A 25424-nucleotide genomic window follows, 5' to 3' on the forward strand; every position below is an offset into this window, starting at 1 on the left:
GCCTGCCCCCCCACCCCCGCCCGCGGCCCCAGCCAGGTCCCGCCGCCAGGCCGGCTCCCGCCCCCGCTCCGCCCCCGGAGCCGCAGCCCCGCCCGCCACCGCCGTCGCCATGTTGTGGCTCCCGCAGCCGGCGCTGGGGACGCGCGCGGCCGAGCCCGGGGCCTGCAGCCGCCGCCGCCGCCAGGTAAGCGCCCCCCGCGGGCCGGGCCGGGCGGGGCCTGTGGGCTGGGGCCGCCGCCTAGGCCGCCCCGGCCCGAGTCGGGGCTGAGCGGAGCCGGGGCCGAGCCTGCGCCCGCGCCGCGGCCCGGCCCTGCAGCCAGGCGGACCCTGCTCGCCGCCCGAGGCGGCAGCCACTTCCCCCGACCGCCGCCTGGCGGGCCCGGGCCGCCACCCCACCCCGCCCCCGGCGGACGGGCCGCCTGCCCCTTCCGCCGCCGCGACCCGCCGCTACCCCGCCGGGCGGGCGGGCACGATGCTGTGCTCCCTGCGCGGGACGGGCGGCCGCCCTCGGCGTCGGCCCGCGGACCCCCGCCCGGGCACTCATAACGGTGCCACTTTCCCCCGCCGGGGCTCCCTGTCAGTCGGACCGTCCCGGCCGCCCGAAGAGCTGGCGCCGTCACGGGGCAGACACTTGGGGGATCGACCTTTTTTTGGCGCCCCTCAGTCCCTCCCCCTACCTCGGCCCAAGTTCTGACCCTGGGGGAGATTTCTTCGGGAGCAGACAGGTATTCCTGCTCCAGAGTTGGGGGTCCTGGGGGTGACCAGGCCTGTCGATCAGGGTGGAAATTGTCTCTCTGCAGGGGGCTCTTCCTGCCAACCTGGGCGGGGGGAGGTGGTGAGGCTCAATGTGACCCGAGGGAGGACGGAGAGCGTCTGCTGGACAGATGGCCTCCTGGCCTTGGATCAGGGCGTGTGAGGGGGAGGGGTCCTTATGACCTTAGGTATGCCTGCCTCGGAGCACCCCAGGATTACTGAAGCTGCTCAGGGATTTTTTTTTTTTAACTTTTTTTTTTCTTTCAGTAAGCCAGAGGTGGCATTAAAAATCCTGGATTGAAATAAATCCATAATCCCACCCGGGGAAGCATGTCTGGCACCCAGGACTAGCCTGGAATAGGACTGGCAGTAGGAGAATGGGACTTGGGGATAAGATGGTATTTGGCCTAAGGCTGGCCCACTTGCCTTCAGCTCTGTTGGTGGAGGGCCTGTAGGGTGCGTCTGTTGCTGTGTACAGTGTGGCTGAGCATACAGGATGTGGACAGACAGATGCCTGGTCTGCTGGGTGCTTGGTGGGATTTGAGGGGTCTGTTTCCTCAAACTCGCAGGTACATTACACAGTGAAAGAGAAGAGGAAGCAAGGTGCTAGCCCACATATTTTTGACCATTTTCCAATTTTTCTGCTGGTCATGGCTTTAATTCATTCAGTAAAATTTTACTGAGCACTTACTATGTGCCAGGCACTGGACTAGGTGTTGGGAGTACAGTAGTAAATCAGATAGACATGATTTAGCTTGAACTCATAGACTAGTGTGGAGACCCAATAATAAATAATCTTGAAATTTCATTCAACAACAAATATTTGGCAACCAATATGTGCCAGGCATTGTTTTAGATGCTGTAAAGAAAGCAAGCAAAAATAACTGCCCTTATGAAGCTTTCATTCTACTGGGGTGGGGGGTGTTGAAGGGGAAGACAATAAAATAAAATATAGTCTGTTAATAAGTGCTAAAGAGAAAAAGAAAATAGAGAAGGAGGATATGAGTTATTGGGTGGGGATTGAACTTACATCTGAGTGGCCTGGAAAGGCCTCCTAAGAAGGTGTCTTTTGAATGAAACTTTGAAGGAAGAGGTAAACCAATCATTTCAAACTGTGATGAGTACAAGGAAAGAAAGGTGAAGAGAGTGGTGAGAGATAGGGGCCTTGATTTGGGTTGAGGGGGGTCAGGGAAGGCTTCCTGGAGGAAGTGACATTTAGGCTGAGACTACCTGAGGGAGAGTTAAGAGTTAACCATGTGTGGAGCAGTACAGAGCTTGGCAAGTTGGAGGAAGTGAAAGAGGCCTGTGTGTCTCAAGGAGGAAAAGGAGAGGGGAGGTAAGTCTTTGGAGAGGTGTGCCTGATCACTGGGAGCCTTGGGGACCGAATGCCTTCCCTCCTTAGTTTGGATTGTATCCCCAGTGTAATTAGGAACCTTTGAAGGGTTTTAAGTGAGTGACTTGATATTTACAGTTTAAAAGTTCTCTGGTATGGACAGAGATAAGCAGGTAAGGCAAGGCTTTCTGTGTCCCGAGTGGCCTAACCACTGGATCAGCTTCGAAAAGCCTCCAGCAGGCTGGGGAGGATCCTCTTCCTCAGAGAGACCATTTTGCCCAGCTTTTAGGAAGAGAAGGGAAAATAGTTAACATTTATGGAGTGCCTGTTATGTGGGAGAATCAATTTTAGAGACTTTTGCAAACAGTATCATATTTAATTTAATCTTCTCTGTGCTCTAAGAGAAAGGGGTTGTCCTGCTCCCTTTACGTATACAAACTCGGAGGAGGTAGATGACTTATCCAAAGCCACATTTGTAACTTAATCTGGATTCAAACCCAGATCTTCCTGATTCCAGACCCACTGGCTCTGGAACCAGACTACTGAATTTGCATTTTGCTTTTGCCACTTGCTAACTGAACGATTCTGAGTTATTTAATCTTTCTTATGCCTCAGTTTTCTGGTTGGAAAAGCCTCAAGCTTTTTCCAGCTTAAATGCGGATAAAAGTACTTGCCTCCTAAGAGTGTTGTGCTGATCAAATTAACTTAGCTCAAATGTTAGTTGCTACAATGACTTAATTTTTTGAAACATCCATGCTGCCTGTCTCTCAGCCTTGTCATTTTGGATGAGATTAAATATACAGATAAAATTTAATTCTTGAATATTGTGAAGCTTCTTTTCCCTCCCTTTTCCTCTAAATAATGCCAATGTTCCATGTGATCAATCATTCAACATTGATCTCCCATTTCAGTCTTGACACTGCTAGGGCTTATGGATACAATGTGAGTTACTTCCCTCAAGAAGCTAAGAGTATCCAGAGGAGGTCAGATATTTAAAGGAATGAGCTACAATGTACTTAACAAGTTCTCTAAAGCTCCTGTACTTCGAGAGCTTTTGGAAGAGTAAGAACGAGATGTCTGGGGCAGTAGGGGAGGCTTCAAGGCCAAGGTGACTTTTGAACTGGGCTTTGGAGGAAGAGTAAGAGTTTTATAGGCACATAAACTGGACAAAAGACATTCTATGTAGTGAGAGTCATGTGTGAAAGCATGGAGCCTGCATGAGAGGCTTGATTTGTCAAGGGATGAGGCTGGGAAGCTGAGTTAGAGCTGTGAAAGGCAGGTTAAGTTTGGATTTAATTCTGTAAGCCACAAGGACCTGTTCGAGAGTATTAGATACATCTAATACATACCTTGATGGGTGTTGCAGTTAGAGAGTGGAGACAGATATCATCCTGGGGGGTGACGTTGTTTAGGTGGGTTCTGGTTCTCAGTTTCATAAGCCTGAAATTCAGTTTTGTAGGGCACTCAGAGCTGATTAGGTCCAGGGAGACTGACTAACCAAACTTGGAAGAGACTGATGCATAAACTCAGGGCATTAACTAGCCACGGGGAAGGAAACTGCAGAATGACAGATGTTTTGTCCTTTGGCCATGGCCTTTCCCCCCTAGGTCCCCACCCCCACTTCTGGCTGGGACATACTAACAAACTCTTGCTCTTCAATTCCCCTTTGTTTTTCTCAGGCTCCATGAAAACTAACCCTTTCTGTTAACAGAATCTTTCTTCAAGCTTTGTACAGTGTAGTTAACAATGATTATTAATCGATAGAGTGAATGTTTCTGTATCATTTGGGTGAGATCCTGTGTTTGTGAAACTTAAGGAAAAGGAGGAATAACTTTTTAAGAAATAAAATATTGGAAAGGGGTATTCCCTAGAATTGGGTTATTGGAGAAGGTATGCATATTCCAAGTGGTATGGATAATTTTGTGGTCTGGGAGGTAGTTGTGGACAGATAGGTTGGAAATTGTTCTGGGTGCAGAGGTCTGTGAACTCTCAAAAGAGGTGGGAGGCTTTTGGTTGCGCTTGAAGAAGCGGTTGGTTTAGAATTTTTATCTTCCCTACACACTGGAGACAGAAGAGAAGGTAATAATTCCTACCCTCTACTCAACCTGGTCATGGTGAACTTTCCTATTGGATTGGAATCTTCATGAGGTTTGAGCTACATCTTAACACTTCCTTTTGCTTCCATGAAACTGGAAAGAGTGGTGGACCCTCTAGAATTTTGAATCTATTTTTCCCTACAGCAAAGAATAAAACCCAAATAGACCAACCTAGATTGTGGATTATTTTTCTTTTAAAACTCTACTAAAGAATATTCATGTGGAAAATTTAGACAATACAGATAGGTATACAAATGAAATAAAACTAACCGATAAATCCTATAACCTAGAGCTACTGTTAACATTTTAATATTTAGTGTTTGTATTAGGCCTTTATCTCAAGGTCTATCTTTATATGTGACTTTTAACTTTTTCTTTTCCTGCAAAAATAGGAATATCCTTAACGGGAGAGAGTTCTGAGTGTTGATGTCTGTGAACAATCTGTGCATGTTTCCATTTGTGGGCATCTGGTCCATTGTTCTCCCCCTTTATGTCCTAGGAGTGTAGGATGTGATATCCAATAGTTTATTAATTTTGAGAAACGTTTTTAGGGATCAAAGTGCTACTTCAGCCAACTATTCGCTTTTATTTGACAGTGAGAAGTGTTTATGTGTGTGCTGAAATGACAGGTCGGATCCTTTTTATGACTGAAAGAAAAGTTGATGAACACGTTTTGAGTTTGGTGTCACCACAGAGTCATTCCTCAAACCCATCAGCACTTAGAGAACAGCTGTCCTCTGTTCACTGTGTGACTTTGGGTAAGTCCTTTGCTTTCTCCATGTCAGATTCAGGTGTTGTATCAAGAGGAAGTGGTGTCCCCCTTCCTCTCATTCACATGCTCCAGGAGATGAAAAGGATGATGATGTGTATTTGTGTGACTGACTGTGGAAAGACTGCCACAATGTTGCGTGAAGAAAAGGAGTATGTCTACTGAACTCCTGGCCTCAAATTAGTCTGTGTGTGAGGCAGGGCGTCTGTATAACTTTGTTATGTCTCTTTGTGAGCTCCAGAATTATTGGAGCCCCTTGAAATTTTTTTTTGAGTGGGTCAAGGGGAGCATTAAGGGTCTTCTGCAAAACTAAATCCACAAGCTTATCCAGAGATGCAAGAGCAACCACTCTAGGTTTCACTCAGAATAGGTTTGCTTCCTCTGCAGGACAGAGTTTACTGTACGATCTGCTTATCTCTGAGTGGTGGGATTGGGTGGTTTTTACTTTTTTCTTTATATTCTTGCCTATCACTTGAATTTTCTTTTTTTTAAACATTTTTTTTAATTGAGTTATAGTCATTTTACAATGTGTGAAATTCCAGTGTAGAGCACAATTTTTCAGTTATACGTGAACATACATATATTTATTGTCACATCTTTTTTTTGCTATGAGCTGCCACAAGATCTTGTATATATTTCCCTGTGCTATACAGTGTAATCTTGTTTGTCTATTCTACATATGCCTGTCAGTATCTACAAATTTTGAACTCCCAGTCTATCCCTCCCCCCGGCCCCTTTGGCAACCACAAGTTTGTATTCTATGTCTATGAGTCTGTTTCTGTTTTGTATTTATGCTTTGTTTTTTGTTTTTTTTGTTTTTTGTTTTGTTGTTGTTGTTGTTGTTGTTGTTGTTGTTGTTTTGGTTTTTTTTTTAGATTCCACATATGAGTGATCTCATATGGTATTTTTCTTTCTCTTTCTGGCTTACTTCGCTTAGAATGACATTCTCCAGGGACATCCATGTTGCTGCAAATGGTGTTATGTTGTTGATTTTAATGGCTGAGTAGTATTCCATCGTATAAATTTACCACATCTTCTTTATCCAGTCATCCGTTGATGGACATTTAGGCTGTCTCCATGTCTTGGCTATTGTAAATAGTGCTGCTATGAACATTGGGGTGCAGGTGTCATTTTGAAGTAGGGTTCCTTCCGGAAATATGCCCAGGAGTGGGATTCCTGGGTCATACGGTAAGTCTATTCCTAGTCTTTTGAGAAATCTCCATATTGTTTTCCACAGTGGCTGCACCAAACTGCATTCTCACCAGCAGTGTAGGAGGGTTTCCCTTTCTCCACAGCCTCTCCAGCATCTGTCATTTGTGGATTTTTGAATGATGGCCATTCTGACTGGTGTGAGGTGATACCTCATTGTAGTTTTGATTTGCATTTCTCTGATAATTAGTGATATTGAGTATTTTTTCATGTGCCTATTGATCCTTGGAGAATTGCTTGTTTAGGACTTTTACCCATTTTTGGATGGGGTTGTTTGGTTGTTTCTTATTAAGTCGTATGAGCTGCTTATATATTCTGGAGATCAAGCCTTTGTCGGTTTCATTTGCAAAAATTTTCTCCCATTCCGTAGATTGTTGTTTTGTTTTACTTATGGTTTCCTTTGCTGTGCAGAAGCTTGTAAGTTTAATTAGGTCCCATTTGTTTATTCTTGCTTTTATTTCTATTGCTTGGGTAGACTGCCCTAGGAGAACATTTTTGAGATGTATGTCAGATAATGTTTTGCCTCTATTTTCTTCTAGGAGGTTTATCGTATCTTATCTTATGTTTAAGTCTTTGACCCATTTTGAGTTGATTTTTGTGTATGGTGTAAGGGAGAGTTCTAGCTTCACTGACTTACATACTGCTGTCCAGTTTTCCCAACACCATTTGCTGAAGAGACTGTCTTTATTCCATTGTATATTCTTGCCTCCTTTGTTGAAGATTAGTTGACCAAAAGTTTATGGGTTCATTTCTGGGCTCTCTATTCTGTTCCATTGGTCCATATGTCTGTTTTTGTACCAATACCGTGCTGTTTTGATTACTGTAGCTCTATAGTATTGTCTGAAGTCTGGGAGAGATATTCTTCCAGCCTCTTTCTTTTTCTTCAGTAATATTGTGGCAATTCTAGGTCTTTTGTGGTTCCATATAAATTTTATTATGATTTGTTCTAGTTCTGTGAAATATGTCCTGGGGGGACATATTGATAGGGATTGCATTAAATCTGTAGATTGCCTTGGACGGTATGACCATTTTAACAATATTGATTCTTCCAATCCAGGAGCATGGGATATCTTTACATTTTTTAAATTCTTCTTTAATTTCCTTAATCAGTGTTTTACAGTTTTCTGTGTATAAGTCTTTCACCTTCTTGGTTAGATTTATTCCTAGGCATTTTATTACTTTGGGTGCTATTTTAAAGGGGATTGTTTCTTTACTTTCTTTTTCTGTTGATTCATCATTATTGTAAAGAAATGCAACTGATTTTTGAACGTTAATCTTGTAACCTGCAACCTTGCTGAATTCTTTGATTATTTCTAGTAGTTTTTGTGTGGGCCTTTTAGGGTTTTCTATATATAGTATCATGTCATCTGCATATAGTGACACTTTTACCTCTTCTTTTCCAGTTTGGATCCCTTTTATTTCTCTCTCTTGCCTGATTGCTGTGGCTGGGACTTCCAAGACTATGTTGAATAGGAGTGGTGATAGTGGGCATCCTTGTCTTGTCCCAGATTTTAGTGGGAAGCTTTTGAGTTTTTCACCATTGAGTCCTATGCAGGCTGTAGGTTTCATTTGAATTTTCTATAGGCTTATATATTGTCTTTACAAAAATAAACAAATGGTAAATGTGTTTTTAATTTTATTGAATGCCCTCAAGCAAAAACTCAAACTGCCCAGAAATACATCCCTGTAGAAGAGGTATGACGTTGGAACTAACCACCCCTCCTTGGTCACTGACTTTGTTAGGTGTGCAGTAAAGACAGCTCTCCCAGGCAGATAAAATTAGGCCAGGACCTCTGATTGGGATAGTCCCCGAATTTAGGGAGCCAAGGCTGCACCCATCTGGGAAGGATTGATGAGAAAAGTGCGAATTGACTTCTGGTTTCATTTGTTGGGTGTTTTTTGCAGGGGAGTGCTTCTAACAAATCCGTTCCTTTTGGACATGGTCCTGGGCCCCCTCCCATGGACCTTAGAGCTCAGTCTCCCACACATTGACATGGGGATGCTAACAAGAGGGGTTCCTGTGTGTAAGCCTCGCATACATTCCTGGAATTTCCCTCATTCTGGAGGTTCAGCCTATCCTGGTGGTGAGGCAGGGAGCTATTTCTTCTTCATTTCCATCCAGTCTTTAGGCATAGGAACAGTTTACCCACACTGCCCTTGGCAAGCTGGAGCTGAACGTGTGCCAATGGAGTGGGCTCTGGCTCCGCTCTTACTGCCGTGGTTTGCTGCAGTTTACAGCAGGCTACTCCTATCTGCCAGTTCAGTTCCTGAAGTTGACACTGTTCTCTAGCAAGCCAAAGGGCAGAGTGAGACCAGAAAGAGAGGGCTTGAAGGGAGGCGTCCATTGTATCTGCAAGCCTCTGAGGGCTATTCCAGGGCCTGAAAACACATCTGAGGCAGAGCTTTGGCATTTTCAAAGGAGAAGGGAGTCCAGGGGTGGGCAGTGAGCAGCTGTTGAGATCCGTCTGGGGCTTGGCCCAGCTGAGGCTCTGGTGTGTGTGGGCATGGGCTGCTCTCTGCCTTTGCCTTGTTAGACAGACTCCCCAAACCTGAACTGTACTGGCTGAGGTTGTAAAACTGCTTCACTGTCTGAGACTTCATTAAGGCTATAAATCTTCAGGCCCTTAAAAATATTAGGTGTGTGATTAATACTACTGTTATTCTTAGAATGTTTATGTGTATTTAAAATCCTTTGGAGGAAGGGGAGTATAGCTCAGTGGTAGAGTGCATGCTTAGCATGCATGAGATCCTAGGTTCAATCCCCAGTACTTCTCTTAAAAAAATAAATTTAAAGAAAAAAAAAAAAAAACCAACGTAATTACCCATCCCTCAAACAAGACAAACAAAACAAAAACCCATAAAATCCTTTGGAGCCTTTTTGCAATTGGGCCATCATTGATCAGTTATCTGCAGTTGCTTATGAAAGGCCCACCCAGAGCCCAACCCAGAGCTGGATGCTCTGTGGAGCATAAAAGAATCAAGTGAGATGAACTTTGCCTTCGAGGAGTTCTCCCACTGAAAGCAATTAGAGAACAATTTGCTTCCAGACCAAAAGTGTCTTAGGGGGGCTTTTCTTTCTGAGGGTGGTGGTTACTTTCACACAGGTCACCCCTCTGAGATGACTGGGGTTACCTCTGGGGAACATTCTCTGGTATCCAAAATGGATTAAATTGCTGTTTGGGAAGAGGGAGGCGGTGCTGTAATTTCATCTTTCATTACTTTGTTTCCCTTTGACACTGCTTTTCTAAGCACCTGTACCCTTCAGGAGAAAGAGTAGCCACCTGCCCACAAAATATGAATCCCCGTGCCTATCATTCCATGATTATAGCTCCATTCCTCTGAGTCTTAAGGTGTTTGCATTTCCACTTAGAGTCCCCTTTTAAAATATTTACAACCCATGGGAGAGGTCAGTCTCTTAGCAGTTCATCACCAAACAGTAGCTTTAATTACCAGAAATTAATTAAGTCAAGTGAGAGAAAGACTGGGACCCAGGCAGGCACTTGGGGGAAAGAGTGTCCGAAGGGACGTGCTCCTACATGACAGGAGAGAAGTGAGGGAAGCAAAAGAAACTTGCATGAACAGTACTTGCTGCAGGCAGGTATTGCTAACTCTGGGGCCACTCTGGTGGTCCTCCTGGCTGGGGCTTGGGTACAACATGGCCTAGCCCTGGTACAGGGGGCTTTGAGGCAGAGGTGGAATTTGGGCTCAGTCTTAAAGGGTTGGGAAGACTGTATTCTCTTCATTGAAAAAATAATATACACTTAGTTTAGAAAATTTGGGAAGATTCAAGAAGAAAACAAGTCCCTCCTGATTTTAGTACTCGATGATAGACAGCTGAAGTGTACAGGCTGAGGGGAGTGATCTTTTGCAGTGTAAGTCAGTCCTCCTCCACGGCAGGTCTTCCTGCAACCTTCCATCTACGAGAGGAAATCAGTCCTTGCGGTGACCTTCCACGATCTGCTTCCCAGCCCTTCCCCTGTGTCTTCCTCTGCTCTGGTCTGGGTTCCCTGAATGCACCAAGTACTTGCCTTCTTCAGGGCTTTCCTGCTTGCTCTTCCTCTGCCTAAAACCTCTTCTCTGTCATGTTTACATGGCTTGTTCTCTCGCTTGCTTTAGAATTGAGAATGTAGACACTCCAACTTCTGATTTTAGTTGAGCTGCTGTTGAGAAAGGCTATATGACTACCTGACATGTGAATTTGCTTGGTAATGTCTGTCTCTTTCTAGTGGAATGTCAGCACTGTGTGGGGAGGGACTTAGCCTGTTCTGTTCCCATGGTATCCACAGTGACTAAAACAAGGCCTGACACATAGTAGGTGCTCAATTAATATCATTGAATGAATGTGCATACATGCATGTGTGGAGTGTGTGTGCATTGTGGAAATTGAGTGGGAAAGGGCAGTGTGGCCAGAAGCTGGGGTGGGAGGAGACATACAGGATGACTGTGGGGAGCGACCAGAGGTGGTGAGGAAAGAGGTAACAAGGACAAAGATGGAGACGTGACCTGGAACAGATGACATCAGTGAGACTTGGTAATTGCAGAATTCTCCCCAATTGCTGTGTGGCCTTGACAAAAGCTTCCGGCACTCCTGACTTGGTAGAGCTTAAAATGTTGTCTGTGGTTTCAAATGAGTTTTGAAAGCAGGTGGTGGTAAGTAGGAGCAAGAAAAGAGGAGGGTCCTCCCCAGATTCATTAGGTTGATGGGTCTGGTGGGAAGCATGTACTGGGCCTGTATCTCACCTCCTATAACCTAGGATTGGAGCCCGTCTGTTCTCCCTGGTGTGAGGGAAACTTCCCTGTCCAGAAGCAGTTGTGAGTGCTCTCAGGTTTTCTCCAAACCTACACGTATACCAGCACAGTATCTGAAATCCATTTGTTCATTTACCTTCTTTCAACTTCATTTTCTGTCTTCATAGTTTTATCTATTCCTCAGAACAAATTGTCTTTGACTCACAAATCCATTTACATTGGATTAATTTGACTGGAAATACTTATTTCTAAATGGTTTCTGTTTCATTAGGCTTCTAGTCTGTTTTTAAAATGGCTTCTGCCAAGATGAGATCAGTAGAGAAGTGATTTTGGTATAATGAGCTTCTTTATGATCCTTTGGTACAAGTTAAGTTTTGAGCTTGGTGTTTCTGATGTATTCCTAGAAAAAATTTTGAGTGCCTGCTCTGTGCCAGGTACTGTAGGCATTGGGACTATAAGAGGGGACAAAATAAACAAAAATCTTACCTTCATGGAGCTCATAGTCTAGTGTGTGGGGGCTTATAGGTAGTAAACAAGTAAAACATAAAGTATGAGAGACGATGAAAAGTATTATGGAGAAAAAACAAAGCAGGGATAGAGGATAGGGAGCTTTGGTGGGCAGGCAGCTTTTCTAATTTAAATAGGGAATTCTCACTGATAAAAGATATTTGAGCAGAGATCTGAAAGAGTGAGAGAGGCAGCTGCACATTTATCTGAGGGAAGAGCAACCAGGGTGGCCGGAAAAGCAGAGAAAAAGCCCTTGAGGCCAGAGGGCTGGAGTGAGGAGGAGGGAGGTACGGGAGACTGGTGGTCCCACTGGGCTTGTACCTCCTAGTGGGGGCCTGAGCCCCAGCTCTGGGTGAGATGCGAAGCCCGTGGCGGCTGTGTGGAGCCACGATGGATTCCTCCTTTTTTTTTTGGGTGACTGGCTTCTGGTGACTGAAGCAGTGGAGCTCCTTCCGTGGCTCTTAGCTCTGCATGGGCAAAAGAGTTTGACTCATCCGGGAGCCTTTCCCAGGCCAGCTGCTCGGGCCATCTCGGAGTCCAGGGTCAGCTGGAGCACACATGTGGCTGCTAGGGCTCACTCAGTGCCAGTGCTGTTGTTCTCTAACCACTGGGTGACTGTCACAGCTTCAGATTTCTGGGGCCCACTCCACTCCTTCTGAGTCAGGCTCCAGGTAGGCCCAGAAGTCAGCATTGTTAACAAGGTTTTGAGTTGATTTTTGAGGCCAGTGATCCCTGGACCACATTTTGATTTAAAAATAGTGATTCTCAACCCCAGACAACATCAATCACATGGGCTTTTTTTTTTTTTTTAAATGCTTGGCTCCATCCCCTAGAGATTCTGATTTAATTGGTCTGAGGTGGGGTTAGGGATTAGCATTGCTCCCCAGGTGTTTCTAATGTGCTCCCAGAGCTAGAATCACTAGTCTGAGGCTTACTGGCCTTCGACTCAGTGTTTGATGGAGAGATTTGAATGGGTAACTGGGAGTAAGAGACGTCAGGCCCTCTGGGAAGGCTAAGGCAGGGCCCATCATCTTGCCAGGAATAACAGAAATCTTTCACAGTAATAAAAACTCTTCAGTTTATATACTTTATCTCATTTGATTACCTCGCTTCTCTGAGCCTACATTTCCTTGCTTGTAGAGTTAGCGGCTTACATTTAATGGTTTCCTCACTCTGACAGTTGTTAATCTTTCTGGCGTTGGAAGAACCTCTAATCTAGAACAGTGTTCCGTGCGTTGTTTTCTCATCTCGGTCTTTCAACACCCTACGGTGTGTCATAATTATGGCAAAGGTTATAGTGAATGTCTCATTACCACACTGAAGGAAAATGTGTGCTGTATACAGTAGCACCTTGGGAAGAAGAGGATGTTGGGAATTCTGAAATGTGAAATCAGACCTCCTGGATCAGAGTTCCTGAGTGGAAGGGCAGCTCGGTCCTTGGAGGCAAGTGGGAGCTTGAGCATTAGGCTTGGTTCTGCCACTCACTGGTGAGTTCCCTGTGAAGTGGGAGTAGTGTTTTATAAACTGTAAAGCTCCTATAAATCCAAGTTTGTAAATGTGGTAGGGTAACCTGGGAAGAGCAGCCAGCCTGGGTCAGTGAAGCCTGGTGCTCAGGTTTGCCAACCCTTCTCTATAGCCACGCTGTGTTACTGGACACAGAGGCGGTGTGAATAACACAACAGAATCCAGTGTCTGCAGGAACTGAGGTTACCCTGGAATCAATAATGAGGCACACTTATTGGAGCATCTTAGAACTAACTTACGTTGAACATCAGATTGAAGACAGCCCCCTACCTGTTCCCCTGATCTCTATCTTTATTCTCATTTGGACAGCATGGTGTCTGCTGGTTAGTTTATGTTTTGAAATGTGGAGGTCCAAAATGAGAAAAGGAAAAACAGCAGAGAAAAAAAAAATTTTTTTTTCTCTATTTCCCTTCTGTAGAATTGGGATAATGAGTTTCCTTCTCGTCCCTTCTAAATTTTTTCCTTAATGTTGTCTATATCTCTCTATGTAGAATCCAAACTAAATGCTGACCTGTCAAAGTTAAGACAAAAATGAAGTCAAGTGAGGGGATGCAGAATTGGAGTGAGAATGAGTAGAATTAGAAGAGAGTTTTTATTCTGTCATTTGTGGGTACTTGTACCTGATGGACTGTTAATCAGTTTCTCCACACTGGCCTGTTAAATTGGAATCTTAGGAGGTTGTGGCCAAGCATTAGTAGTTTCCAAAGTTCCCGAGGTGATTCTGATGTTCAACAGGACCACCCAGTTTTAATATCATCTTTTATATCTAATGGTTTGTGTGTCCTTTCACTGCTTATTGTGGATACAGATGATTTCACTACTTTTGTCTTTTAACTTCCCTATTAGTTTGTGTGTGGATGGTTTCCCACCTTAACTTCATGTTTGCCTTTGTTGGAGAGCTTTTCCCTTTCATAATTTTCTTATTTCTAGTTGTGGCCTTTTCTCTCTTTTAGCAAGAACCACCTAGATTTTAAGAAGTGGATTCTGTCAGCATTTCCTGTGTTTTCTCTCATTCTTATCCCCTGTTTGGTGCTTGTCCCTTCCCTGCCTCTCCCCTACCTGTGACTTTCTCCCAGCCTACCTGCCCCGCTGTCCCCTTGCCCACTTCCTGACCTCTGCTTCCTCTGCATCAGCAGTCCTCCTGAGCACTGGAGGATGAGTTGTGAGGAGGAGTATCTGGCCCTCACTTACCCAGTGTCTGTCCCCCGTGCATGCTTCCAATCAGCCTGATGTTTAGGGAAGCAGTAGTTTGCAGGGGCACTCTGAAAGATGATGAGCTAAAGGTTGCTGGCCACTGAGCTTGGTGGCATAATACTTAAACACATGTGTTTGCTATGTTTAAGGCAGTGTTGTAAGAGCTTTGCAAGTATTAACTCATTTAATTCCTATAACAGTCCCATTTTACATAGGGGGAAACTGAGACACAGAAGTGAAGAAACCCACAAGGTCACATGGCTAGTAAGTGGTAGGACTGGGATTTGAACCTAGGTAGAGTCTGGGCTCTGGACCACCACACTACAATAGGGGAAGGGGACAGGATCTGGGACTGGGAAAAGTTTTATCTTTGACTACATTTGAGGCCTGCTTTGAATTTATGTTTGGAGATTTTTCTCAGGGTCTGACCCCCACTTTTGTTATTATTGTTAACTCACTCTAACCTTCAGGCCTATTAAAAAACATTTTATTTTTCTTCTTTCCTTAGGTGGTGTTTGGAAACTAGACCATGTGCCTAGGTAGAAGTTATTCCTTTCTCCACAGCTCTGCACCCCCAGCAACACTCACCACACCCTTGTTTTGAGAGCCTCACTGAGGTATGATGTCTAGGCTGACCTGAGCTGGCCTTGAAGAGCTGAGAGTTTGAACACAAGTGATTTTTTAAAAATATTCCTTGGTAGTTACTAATATTTTTAAAAATTGTGGTAAAACATATATAACAAAGTTTACCATTTTAACCATTTTTAAGCATACTGTTCAGTGGCATTAAGTATATTCATGTAACTATCACCACCATCCATCTCTGGAACCTTTTTGTCATCCCAAACTAAACCGTGTACCCATTAAGTAATAACTCCCTATTCTCTTGCCCCTTATCCCCTGGTAACCGCTGTTCTACTTTTTGTCTCTATGAATTTGCCTACTCTAGGTACCTCATGTAAGTGGAATCACACGATATTTGTCCTTTTGTATCTGGTTTATTTCATTTAGTATAATGTGTTAAGTTTCACATATGTTTTAGCATATGTCAAAACTTCATTCCTTTTTAAAGCAGAGTAATATTCCTTTGTATATTTATATCATGTTTTGTTTATCCATTCATCCATTGATGGATACTTGGATTATTTTTACCTTTTGGGTATTGTAAATAATATTGCTATAAACATATACAAGTACCTCTTTGAGACCCTGTTTTCAGTTCTTTTGGATATATACCTAGGATTGGAATTGTTATATCATGTGGTAATTCTACATGTAATTTTTTTTTTTTTAAGAAACTGCATATTGTTTTCTATAGTGGCCATATTGCAGTCCTGCCAGCAATGCACCAGTATTCCAGTTTCTCCACATTCTCAGCCACACTTGTTATTTTCTGGGATTGTCTTGTTTTGTTTTGTTTGGATAATAGCTATCCTAATGGGTGTGACCTTGGTGGTTATGCAGTTGGATCCATAGAGTCCACTATCCGAGATACTGGTCCCTAGTGTGCGGAGATGTGCAAATGTAGAGAAAATAATATGATAACCCCCTCACGTGCTCCTCACCCAGATCCAACAGTTATCAATTCATGGCCAATCTTATTTCACTTATATATATATATATATATATATGCCCTCCCTGCTCGCTTCCTCCTGCCCTGTGCTATTTTGAGGCAAATCCCAGATATCACATCATTTTATCTGTAAACATTTCACAGGTGATATCTTAAAAAGATAAGCACTTTTAATATTCCATTTTGTCTGATGGTAGAAGGGCACACAGGGATGTTCCTTTGGATCATGATTCCCTGTCATTCCCTTGGGTCACCAGGGACATAGACAGTGGGCTCACATGTGAATACCTGGATGTTGGGTACATTGCCATGCCGGATTGTTGGTAAAAACAAAAAACAAAACAAAACAAAACAAAAGCTTGCCTTGGCTGGTGCCCTGCTTTCCTGCAGGAGGCTGACTGCCCTTAGGTCTGAGCAGCCATGGTCAAAGAGCCCAGCCAGATCTCTTTTGAGAGGGAAGGGAGAGAAGAGGGAGGAAGAAGGGGCTATAGAAGAACATGCGTGTGAGAGAGTGGAGGAGGCCGTGGAGAAAAGGACAGAGGGCTGGAGAGGGGCGTGGAGGAAGGAGTAGGAGGGTAGAGGGATGGGAAGGAGAAGAGTATGTATATATGTGTGTGTGGAGGTTCAAGAAAAAGAAAAATGGAGTGAAAGCAGAACACCTGGGGAGGAACCCTCTACCAGGCCCTTGACTCACCAGCTCCTAAACTCCTCGGTGACCTAAGGGAACTGCAGAGATACCCCAAGACTAATAACATGTTTCCCCACCCCACCATTCCCGCTTTTAATTTTGGGATCTTTGGGACTGTAGTTTGCCTGTGATAGATGAGGTTGATGCACTCAGAGCCACCAAACACAAGGGGACCAGAGACAGGGAAATAGTGATTCTGTGGAATGGCTACCTTTTCTTGTTTGGGGTCCTTTTGTTCAGGGAGTGGAGACTTGGTTCCCAGCAGGACTGAGACTACTGACTTCTTGCTTAAATTTGGGGGTCCCTACCACCAAGAAATGATGCTTTTACAAAGCTCAGTGGGAGGGACTCCTCAAGGATAGCCTGTGAACAAGAGGAGTCCTGTTCCCGTCTTTTCTGTCTCTGGGTCTTGTTCCCTTTTAACACAGTGCAGTGCCCAGTTAGCGCTGAGATCTGTTTGCACATAGTGAAAGGTAAAGGGAGTACAGGTTACCAAGTGTCGGTTTTTATCTCAGTTCTTAGCTCTGCTTGAACTTTGTTGCCTGTGCCTCGATTCCATTTGTATCATCTCAGTCAGCTGTACAGTCTCGTACGATCCCAATTTCTTTCAGTCCTATCCCCTCTTCTCCTTTTATCTTTTCTAAAAATATGGCAGCTTTATTGAGATATAATTCACATGACATACAATTCACTCATTTAAAGTGCATGATTCGATGGTTTTTACTATATTCAAAGAGTTGCAGCCTCTTAAGACTCAATACCACCCTGTGCCCTCTTCTTCCCTGTGGTTCTCATGGCCAGCCTTCTCTCTCCACCAGCGTCACACTGATCCCATCCTCAAGACAGATGACCTTATTGTGGGGACATTAGCCAGTAGGCACTTTCCACCAATAAAATATTTAACTTAAACAGCCCTGCAGGAGCCCAAGATTCATAGACAAGTGCTCCTTCAGATAGACCCTTTCCCACTGGCAAGGTCTCATCACCACTCAAGATCTCTCTATGTATAAAAAGTTTTAAAAAGCAAAACACAAATAACATTGCAGGTTAGCCAGCTGCTTGACTGGTAATAAGCCTGCTTAGGAATCTGTGACTACCCTTCAACAATTTTACCTCTGGACAGATGAGAACTTTCTAATGGTGGATTACCTTCTAATAAGCATCCTGGAGCTTATAAACAGACAATAAATGAGCTATTGTATTATGTGTCAGGTGGTATAACGGCTGTGAAGAAAAACAAAGCAGACTAAAGGGACAGAGTTTGATGGTGAGGTGGTGAGGGTGGGGATTGGTATCTTATGCGCAATGGTCATAGAAGGCTCCTGACAAAGTGATGTTTGAAAAATACCTGAAGGAAGTGAGGCGTGAGCCCGCAGAGGTCTGAGGGGGAAGAACATTCCAAGCAGAGGGAATGCAGACTCTGAGCAGGAGCATGCCCTGCAGGCTTGAGGAGCAGTAAGGAGCCTGGAGCAGACTGGGCAACAGAGAGAGGTCGAGGAGACAGAAGATCATCCTGGCCTGTAGGCTGGGGTGAAGACTGGATTTTACTCTGTGTGAGGTGGGATGATGTTGAAGGGTTTTGAAGAGAGGAGGAACATGATGTAGTGGATGTTTTAAAAGCAGCGCTCTGGCTGCTGTGTTGAGAGGGAGTAGTGGAGGTGAGGATAGAAGCAAGAACAGGAAGGCAGCTTTTGTGGGAATTGAAAAGGAGGTAGTTGGAGGAGATGAGAGATGTTTGGATTTGGATATATTTTGAAGGCAGGGTTGACAGGATTTGCTTATGGATTGGGTGAAGGGTTTGAGGGAGAGGACTCAGGGATGCCAGGGTTCAGCCCAAGCAACTGGAAAGACGGAGTTGTTGTTTACTGAAATGAGAAAGGCTGTGGGAGGAAATCAAGAGTTAGATTTTGGACATGCTGGATTTGAGATGCCTATCCAAGTGGACATCCAAGTCTGGAGTGGAGGGGATACCAACTAGTTAATAATTTAGTGTATGTCTATTGAAACAGCAGAAGAGGGAATGTTTTACTGAAATATCTACAGTAAAGGTAGAAAATTACACCATGAGGAGGAATAAGTGAAACAAAAGGGAGTACAAGGGAGGGTGAGGTGGCTTCTGACAAGGGCAGCCAGAGAAAGTCCTCCCTTCCCTGCCTGTAGGAAGCCCGTGTCCCCTTGATGAGCCTCCAGTGGCCCCCACAGGTGTGTGGCTGTTGGGCGTTTTCAGTGGGTTGCATGGGGGGCACTCAGGAACAGAGTCTGTGTGTGCCTTCCCTTTGTGTCCCCAGTGCTGGGCATACATCTTGGCATTTGGTAAATGTTTGATGGTTGAACTTCCCCTTTCTGAGCCTCAGTTCTTCATGTATAAAATGAAGAGGTTCGACTAGACCAGTGCGCTGGAATCAACTGGGAAGCTTTTTTCAAAATGCAGGGATCCACCCCAGAACTACTGAATCAGAATTTCCACAGTGGAGCGTGGGGTTCTGCATTTTAAAGTCACTCCCCCATGTTATTCTTTTGCAGTCAGTCCAGCAGCAGTCTGCAGACGGGTGTTTGGAAACCACTGGACCAGGTCATTTCTGAGGTCCCCTTCAGCTCTAACATTCTGTGAGTCTTGTTAGAATGCTTGCAATGTAATTCTCTTCTTGGGAAATGGAATTTTTGGTTGGGGTGGAAGGGCCTGGAGGGGGAGAAGAAAAGCTGCCTCTGGGTGAGGGGCACCTGGAGCAGGGCAGGCAGGGGCAGGGGCATCAATCAGAGGTTTGGAGGGGCCTCTCAGAATGGTTCTGGGAGGGGTGGGGGCAGTGACAGCCCACAGGCCACCAGGTGCCAGGTGTGTTAGGTCCTGAAAATATAGGTAAGGACATGACCACACTTTTGGAGAGGCTCACAGACTGATAAGAAAACTCAGGATCCCAGCCCGCTATGGGAAGTGCTACCACAGATGACGGGAGGAGAAGAAGGCATCCAGGAGGAGGGGCCCTGGGGCAGGAGCTTGGGGATGAGAAGGAGTTCTCAGGCTACTTTGTGTTTGGGGCCAGTCAGGAGGAACAGCTTGGACTCTGACATAGAGGCATGAGAAAGTCTGAGAGAACCACCAGTGACCAAAAGGTACCCTGAGAAGTGGCTAGAGAAGTGGGCACAGACCAGGTGGGGATGGATTCTGCATGCTAGGAGGAGTTTGAGCTCTATCCTGAAGGTGATGGGGATTTTGAGCAGGGACATCTCTGTGATCAGATAAGTGTTTTACAGCAGCCATTCTGGCAAAGTGTGCATTGGAGAGGCCAAGACTAGATAGAGGAAGACAAGTGGAATGCCTTATTGTTTTGCCTGAGTCCATTGAGGTACCTGTTTTCTTGTATCCTGCTGAGAATCTCTTTATGCTAGTTTTTGCTAATGATTAGAATACCAGGTGCCTCATGAAATGAAGCATTGGATTGATTCAGAATACCTATGACTTGGGGTCAGACCTACAAGCAGGCCTAAGATGTGTATTCAGGAGGGCAGTGGTATGTATATGGCAGTCTGCTTGTCCACTTTAGGAGTTAAGTTTTATCCAATAGAAATCTAATAATTCTAGATTAATTTGCCCAGCTGTTGTAGCCTAGCCTGCTCAAGGACTCAGAGATCTTTCAAGTTAGTTTAATTTTATGTATTAAACCAAGACCTGCCCAAGATCCTCACACAGGTAATCAGTGACAGCACAAGGGTGAAAACTAGTTTTCTATGGTTCATAATTTCTTTTTCTTTTAGCTCTACTATTCCCAGTCTGGGGCTTCATTCTGGGTCCAGGAACATGGAACTCTTTTTTTCCATTTCCTTTGATCCAGCTAAGGTTTCACTGAGCAACATTTTCTACCAACCATGGAAGCAGTGTCTCTTTCTGATCAGTGTTCCAGCCAGAGTCTGGACGAAACCTCCTGCAGGTCATGGAGCAGCAGCTTACTCTGGTGCTTCCTTCCCCCTTGCCCTCTTCCATTCCTGGTACAGAAATTCTCCCACCTAGGAACCAGCTCAGGTACTTTCTTAGTGTCTCCCAAGTGATCTCTCTCTCTCCCTTTCTCTTTCTCTCTCTCTGTTTCATACAGCCTGAGTTATTTTTTGCTCTGTTGTCCCCGGGAATGCTGCTTCTAAAATAGAAAGCTGAGGATAACTTTTATTTATCCATTTTTAAACTCTTAACTGTTATAACAATAATTGAACACAGATTATGTCAATATCCAAGCCATATTCAATCATGTGGGGGAGCAGGGTAAAGAGCTCACTTACATGTTGTAAAACATACATGTATACATCCTTTCTTTCTAGTCCTCATCCAACAAGCAATGGCAAATTCAAGGAAACTTAATTTTGTTGTCTTACAGCACAGTGTTCCTTAAGGCATGCAGTCTTTTATTTTCACTGTCTAAATCCGTGACATACTATTTGCTTCCATGTCTCATTAAACAGAATATACTGAATAGAGATCAGATTTTTCTTGAATTTAGAGTGCCTTTGCCTCCTTGATGTCCTGTTAGGGAACTTTTATTAATCTGTCTCACTGAACTTCATATTGATAAGAAACGCAGATAACCAAGTTTAACGTCATTTGAAATTCAGAGGCTTCAATGCTGAGAGAAAGAAAACTCATGGGTTTAGTGACAATACCTTGTTCTTAGTTCCTTAGCCTTTAACATTTTTTTCTAGATTTCAATAAACATGGACGTTACTATATTTTTACATTTAAGTGGTAACAATTTCAGTATATTTTCTGACCAATGGATAAAGTAATTTTTTTTTTTTGGTCTAAAACTTTTATTTCAAACTTTAAAAATACTGCCCTCTCCTCTCTAGTGTTTTGAGGTTTGATGAACAAATCTTTACTTCATTTATACCCCCTACCCTTTTCCCCTAAATCTGTATCTCTTCAGGATAAAATAGAGTTCTCATTAGAAAGCTCTCCCATCTACTCAGTCTCATTTCTCAGGACCTCTTCCAACGCTGGTATGTGTTTATTAAGGTGTGGTGAACCAAAACTGTGTAGCACATCTCACTCTGGACACTGAGTGGTGGGTTTTTTTTTTTAAGCAGCTTTTTTTCTGAGGGGGGAGATAATTAGGTTTGTTTATTTGTTTGTTTGTTTATTTATGGAGGTACTGGGGATTGAACCCAGGACCTTATGTATACTAAGCATGCACTCTACCACTGAGCTATACCCTCCCTGCCAAGTGGTTTTGAATAAGGGCAGGATCACAAGTTTTATTTTGTTTCCAATATCCTTTCTGAAAATGCTCAGTATTTTCTGAGCCTTTTGTAATGAAACATGCAATGTGGTGTCTTAAGGGAACAGTCTAAGCTGATACCTCTTTATTGAACAGTTTAGCTTAGAATCCATTATTCTAAATGTATAATTGAAATTGCTTTTCCCTAAATGTTCCTTCACATTTGCCTTCACTGATGCACCGTTGCCATAATTTCTCCTATTCATATGGCCTCGTGAGAACTTGTCTTTTAATTTCACGTTTTGATTTCTGGAACAGCTTTAAGGCCATTTGCAGTCTTGAAGGTTTTATTTTATTGCTTCAACAAATATTTATTGAGTACCTAATGGAGAATGCAGTGATGAATGAGACAGATAAGCTTCTTTCCTCATGAATCCTACAGCCTAATGTTTTTCTGCTAGATTATTGGTTCCCAAAGCATTTTGAGTATAAGACCTCCTTTTCAAATTAAGTTTTTCAGGGACTCTCATTCAGTAGTGATGTTTTTAATGGCTGCTCATTGGAAACACATTTGTGGTTATGAAATTGGGACCCCTATGGGTGGGGAATTACCATTCTAGACAGTTTATGAAAACATTAAGCTCCAGCCCAGAACTGTTCAGTGGGTTAAAAAATGTCACTGTTCATAGTTCCCCATAAAGGACAGTCACATAAGGACACATGCACTCACCCTCACAGCAACAACATGGAATTCAGTTTGTTGTTTTCTGGTGGAATTTTGACATTTAAAGTCTATAGAAATTCTGTCTACTGTTCTGCCATAATCATATTGTTTGTATCCCCTCAAAGAATTCTAATAGGTTAATTAGGCCTGATGAAGCCCTTTCACAATTACAGTGTTCCCTCCCTCTCACCCAGTTGATTCTCTTTCTTAAGTGTTTGGTAAAATTTCCTGGGCAACTAGTAGACCCTATAATAAAAATAATGGGAATTTATATTTACTTTTTTTTTTTTTTTAAGTTTCCAGATATTCCCTGAATAGAAACTTATCCTGAGAGAGCACATAGTGTCAATCTGTCAGTCCTGGAGTTGTTCTTTACCCACAAGGGGGGTTGCACATATTGTGGCATGGTTCCACCTTTGAGTGAAATTTGCTCTCAGCTTAGTCCCCAGAGAACTGGTGAGCCTGCCTTCCCTGTTGACTAGGCCACTCCAGACCACTTGGTAAGCTCACCATGCCTGGATCTGCTTGATTAGGTGCTTCAGGGTGAGCCCTGCTGAGTGCTCCGGAGGGTGGGCCATGATGTTCCTGGACATGGGGCAGGGGCCATCACCAGGCTCTGGGTCCTGGGTACTGCCCCCAGGCAAGACAGGCAGCTGTCTGTGGTTTGCTGTTTTCAACTTTGGCTGCCTGCAACAGTTGCAGACACTGGCGTATGCTGAAGCTTATTATTTTGACTACACCTTTAATTTTAGTTAAGGTGCTTCACTGATCGTCTAGCAGGCAGTCCCTTGCTGAGTCATGCCAGACGTGCTTTAAGAGTTGTATAGTAATGATTTTTAGGTTCCTCTGTAAGAAACTTCTCAAATTTTCTGGCCTGCCTAATTTTTTCTTCTTTTTGAATGTTAAAAATATAATTTAATAAAATTACATAAACAGTACAATTTGAAAGAAGTAGTTTGAATAATTTGAAAATGCAGATAAACAAAAAAAAATCTCATCATCTGTTGAGATACTTTTGACATTTTACAGTATTCCTCCAGCCTTTCTCATGAAAACTATATTTAACATTTTTTGTTTTACATGGAGATGGTACTATGTATACATTTCAGTATCCTTTTCCCTTCATTTTATATTAAGAGCATTTCTCATAGCCTTAAATATTGAACTGTAATGCTGCCTAGAATTTAATTGTGTAAATATACCATAATTTATAGAACTAGTTTCCTACTGTTGGAACTTCAGGTTGTGTCTCATTTTTTATTATAAAATAATTGTGTTATAAATAATTCTATAATGATTATCTTTATCACATACATCTCTATTTCCTTAGGATAAATATCTGAAAGTGGAATTATTGGGCCTTATGTACACATAGCTAAATTCCTCTTTAAACACCTTATGTTAATTTCTGATACTTTCAAAATGCTCAGTTTGCCACATCTGTGCCAGCACTGGGATTATTATTTTTTGAAAATCTTGGTCAGTTTAATAAGTCAAAGATGTTTCTCATTTTAATTTGTATTTCTCTAATTTCTTGTGAGGTTGCAACTTTTGTTATGTATTAATTGTCTGTTTGTGGTTGTTCTTTTTTTAATTGCCTGCTCATCACTTTTTCTCATTTTTCTAATATGTTGCTTATCTTTTACTAACTAGTTTTAAAGGACCTTTTATATATTAATAAAGATATTAATGATAGTAACTATCATAAGTTGCAAATATTCCTTTTGGTTGTTTGTCTTTTAACTATGTGCTGGCAAGTTTTTGATGAATAGAACTTTTTATTCATAGTCTTTTTCTTTACAGTTTCTCTTTTGCTTTTTTAACAGGTTACATTTTGATTAATTTCTGTTTTCTTCTTATAAACAGTGTGATACTTTAGAGCAAAGTTTAAAGAAATACAAACACTTAGGTTCCCTGTGAGTCCTTTATTCACAGGTATCGATTGCTGCTGTTTTAGTTTCCCTTACTAAGGCTAACCAGAAAACAAGGCTTGATCTTTGGCTTTTAAAAGTGTCAACTTTGGTATTTAAAATTCAAAGGTTATAAAAGTTTTTCCTGCTGCTGATGTTGAGTTGCCATACCATTTATTAGCTCTGGTTTTCCTAGTAAAAGATACCTTTTCCTCTGACCATTCTCAGTCAGTCCCTGAGATTTCTCTGTGTGGAGAACATTACTTTCTTCAGATGTGACATCTTGCTTCAAGTCCCTGTGACTTTGAGTTAGACAATAGTTGCCTCCTCGCTAATCCTTGTGCACACCCCCAACTACTCCTCCTCCTCCCCCACCTGCTTTTCCCAGCTCCTTAAGACAACCTAGCTATCCACCCTTCTCCCTCAATCTTTTTTTCCTAGACAGTAAAAAATAATAATAATAAAGAAAAGGCGGTGGGGGAGAGAAGCTTATGAAGCAAATATCACACAGGTGTTCCCTTACAGTTGCGATCATCCTGCATAGCAGTTCTTCTGGTATTGCGAGGCTGATTTCTTCCACTTATTTCCAATATATTCCCCTCCAACACTTCCTATTCTACAAGACAATCATTTGTTGTCCAGTAACTTTATATCTCATTTCAGTGAGATAGTCTGCCAGCCCATATTTAGTTAAGATAACTGGTATTTCAGGGGGGAGGGTATAGCTCAGTAGGTAGAGTACATGCCTAACATGCATGAGGTGCTGGGTTCAATTCCCAGTGCCTCCATTAAATAAATAAGTAAAAAATAAACCTAATTACCTCCCCCTATTAAAAAGAAAAAAAAGTAAAGAAAAAAAAAGAAAAAAGATAATTAGTATTTCACTTCATTGTTATCTCTACCATAATTAGATTCTTACCAATGGAGAGTCTATTTCATTTTCTGTGGGAACTCTTAAGCAGGCAGATAGATGTGTTTTACTGGGGCTTGGTGGGGTGGGACAAGAAACCAAACCTACAAGCCTGTGTTGATCCCATGGGGTGGTAACAGATATACTTCTGCCATGCCAAATGCTCCCCTGTGGTTCTAAGTGGTTTTTTTTTTTTCTTTTTTTTCCCTTTTTAAACTTATAAAAATAATCTATCAGCACAAAAAAAAAGTTATGAAAAAATAATCCGCCAGTAATTCTACCAC

General features: G+C 43.1%; 1 protein-coding gene and 1 non-coding gene across 10 annotated transcripts in view; both read left to right on the forward strand.

The window, feature by feature from the left end:
* The first annotated feature begins 86 nt into the window (after positions 1 to 86).
* The window catches only part of ZNF592 (zinc finger protein 592), a 48485-nt gene continuing 23147 nt past the window's right edge, over positions 87 to 25424 (forward strand). For 2 of the 9 annotated variants that reach the window (XM_064480614.1, XM_064480613.1), the window contains exons 1-4: positions 87 to 184; positions 4779 to 4940; positions 14643 to 14751; positions 18919 to 19002. The gene's annotated coding sequence lies outside the window, so the exon portion shown is untranslated. The remainder of the gene's footprint in view (positions 185 to 4778; positions 4941 to 14642; positions 14752 to 18918; positions 19003 to 25424) is intronic. The other 7 variants (XM_064480615.1, XM_064480616.1, XM_031440605.2 and 4 more) reach the window with 7 other exon arrangements.
* Positions 24945 to 25018, forward strand: TRNAV-AAC (transfer RNA valine (anticodon AAC)). The gene has a single exon. It is a non-coding gene; the product is annotated as a tRNA-Val (tRNA).

Source organism: Camelus dromedarius, chromosome 29 (assembly GCF_036321535.1).
Source record: "Camelus dromedarius isolate mCamDro1 chromosome 29, mCamDro1.pat, whole genome shotgun sequence".
NCBI lineage: Eukaryota > Metazoa > Chordata > Mammalia > Artiodactyla > Camelidae > Camelus > Camelus dromedarius.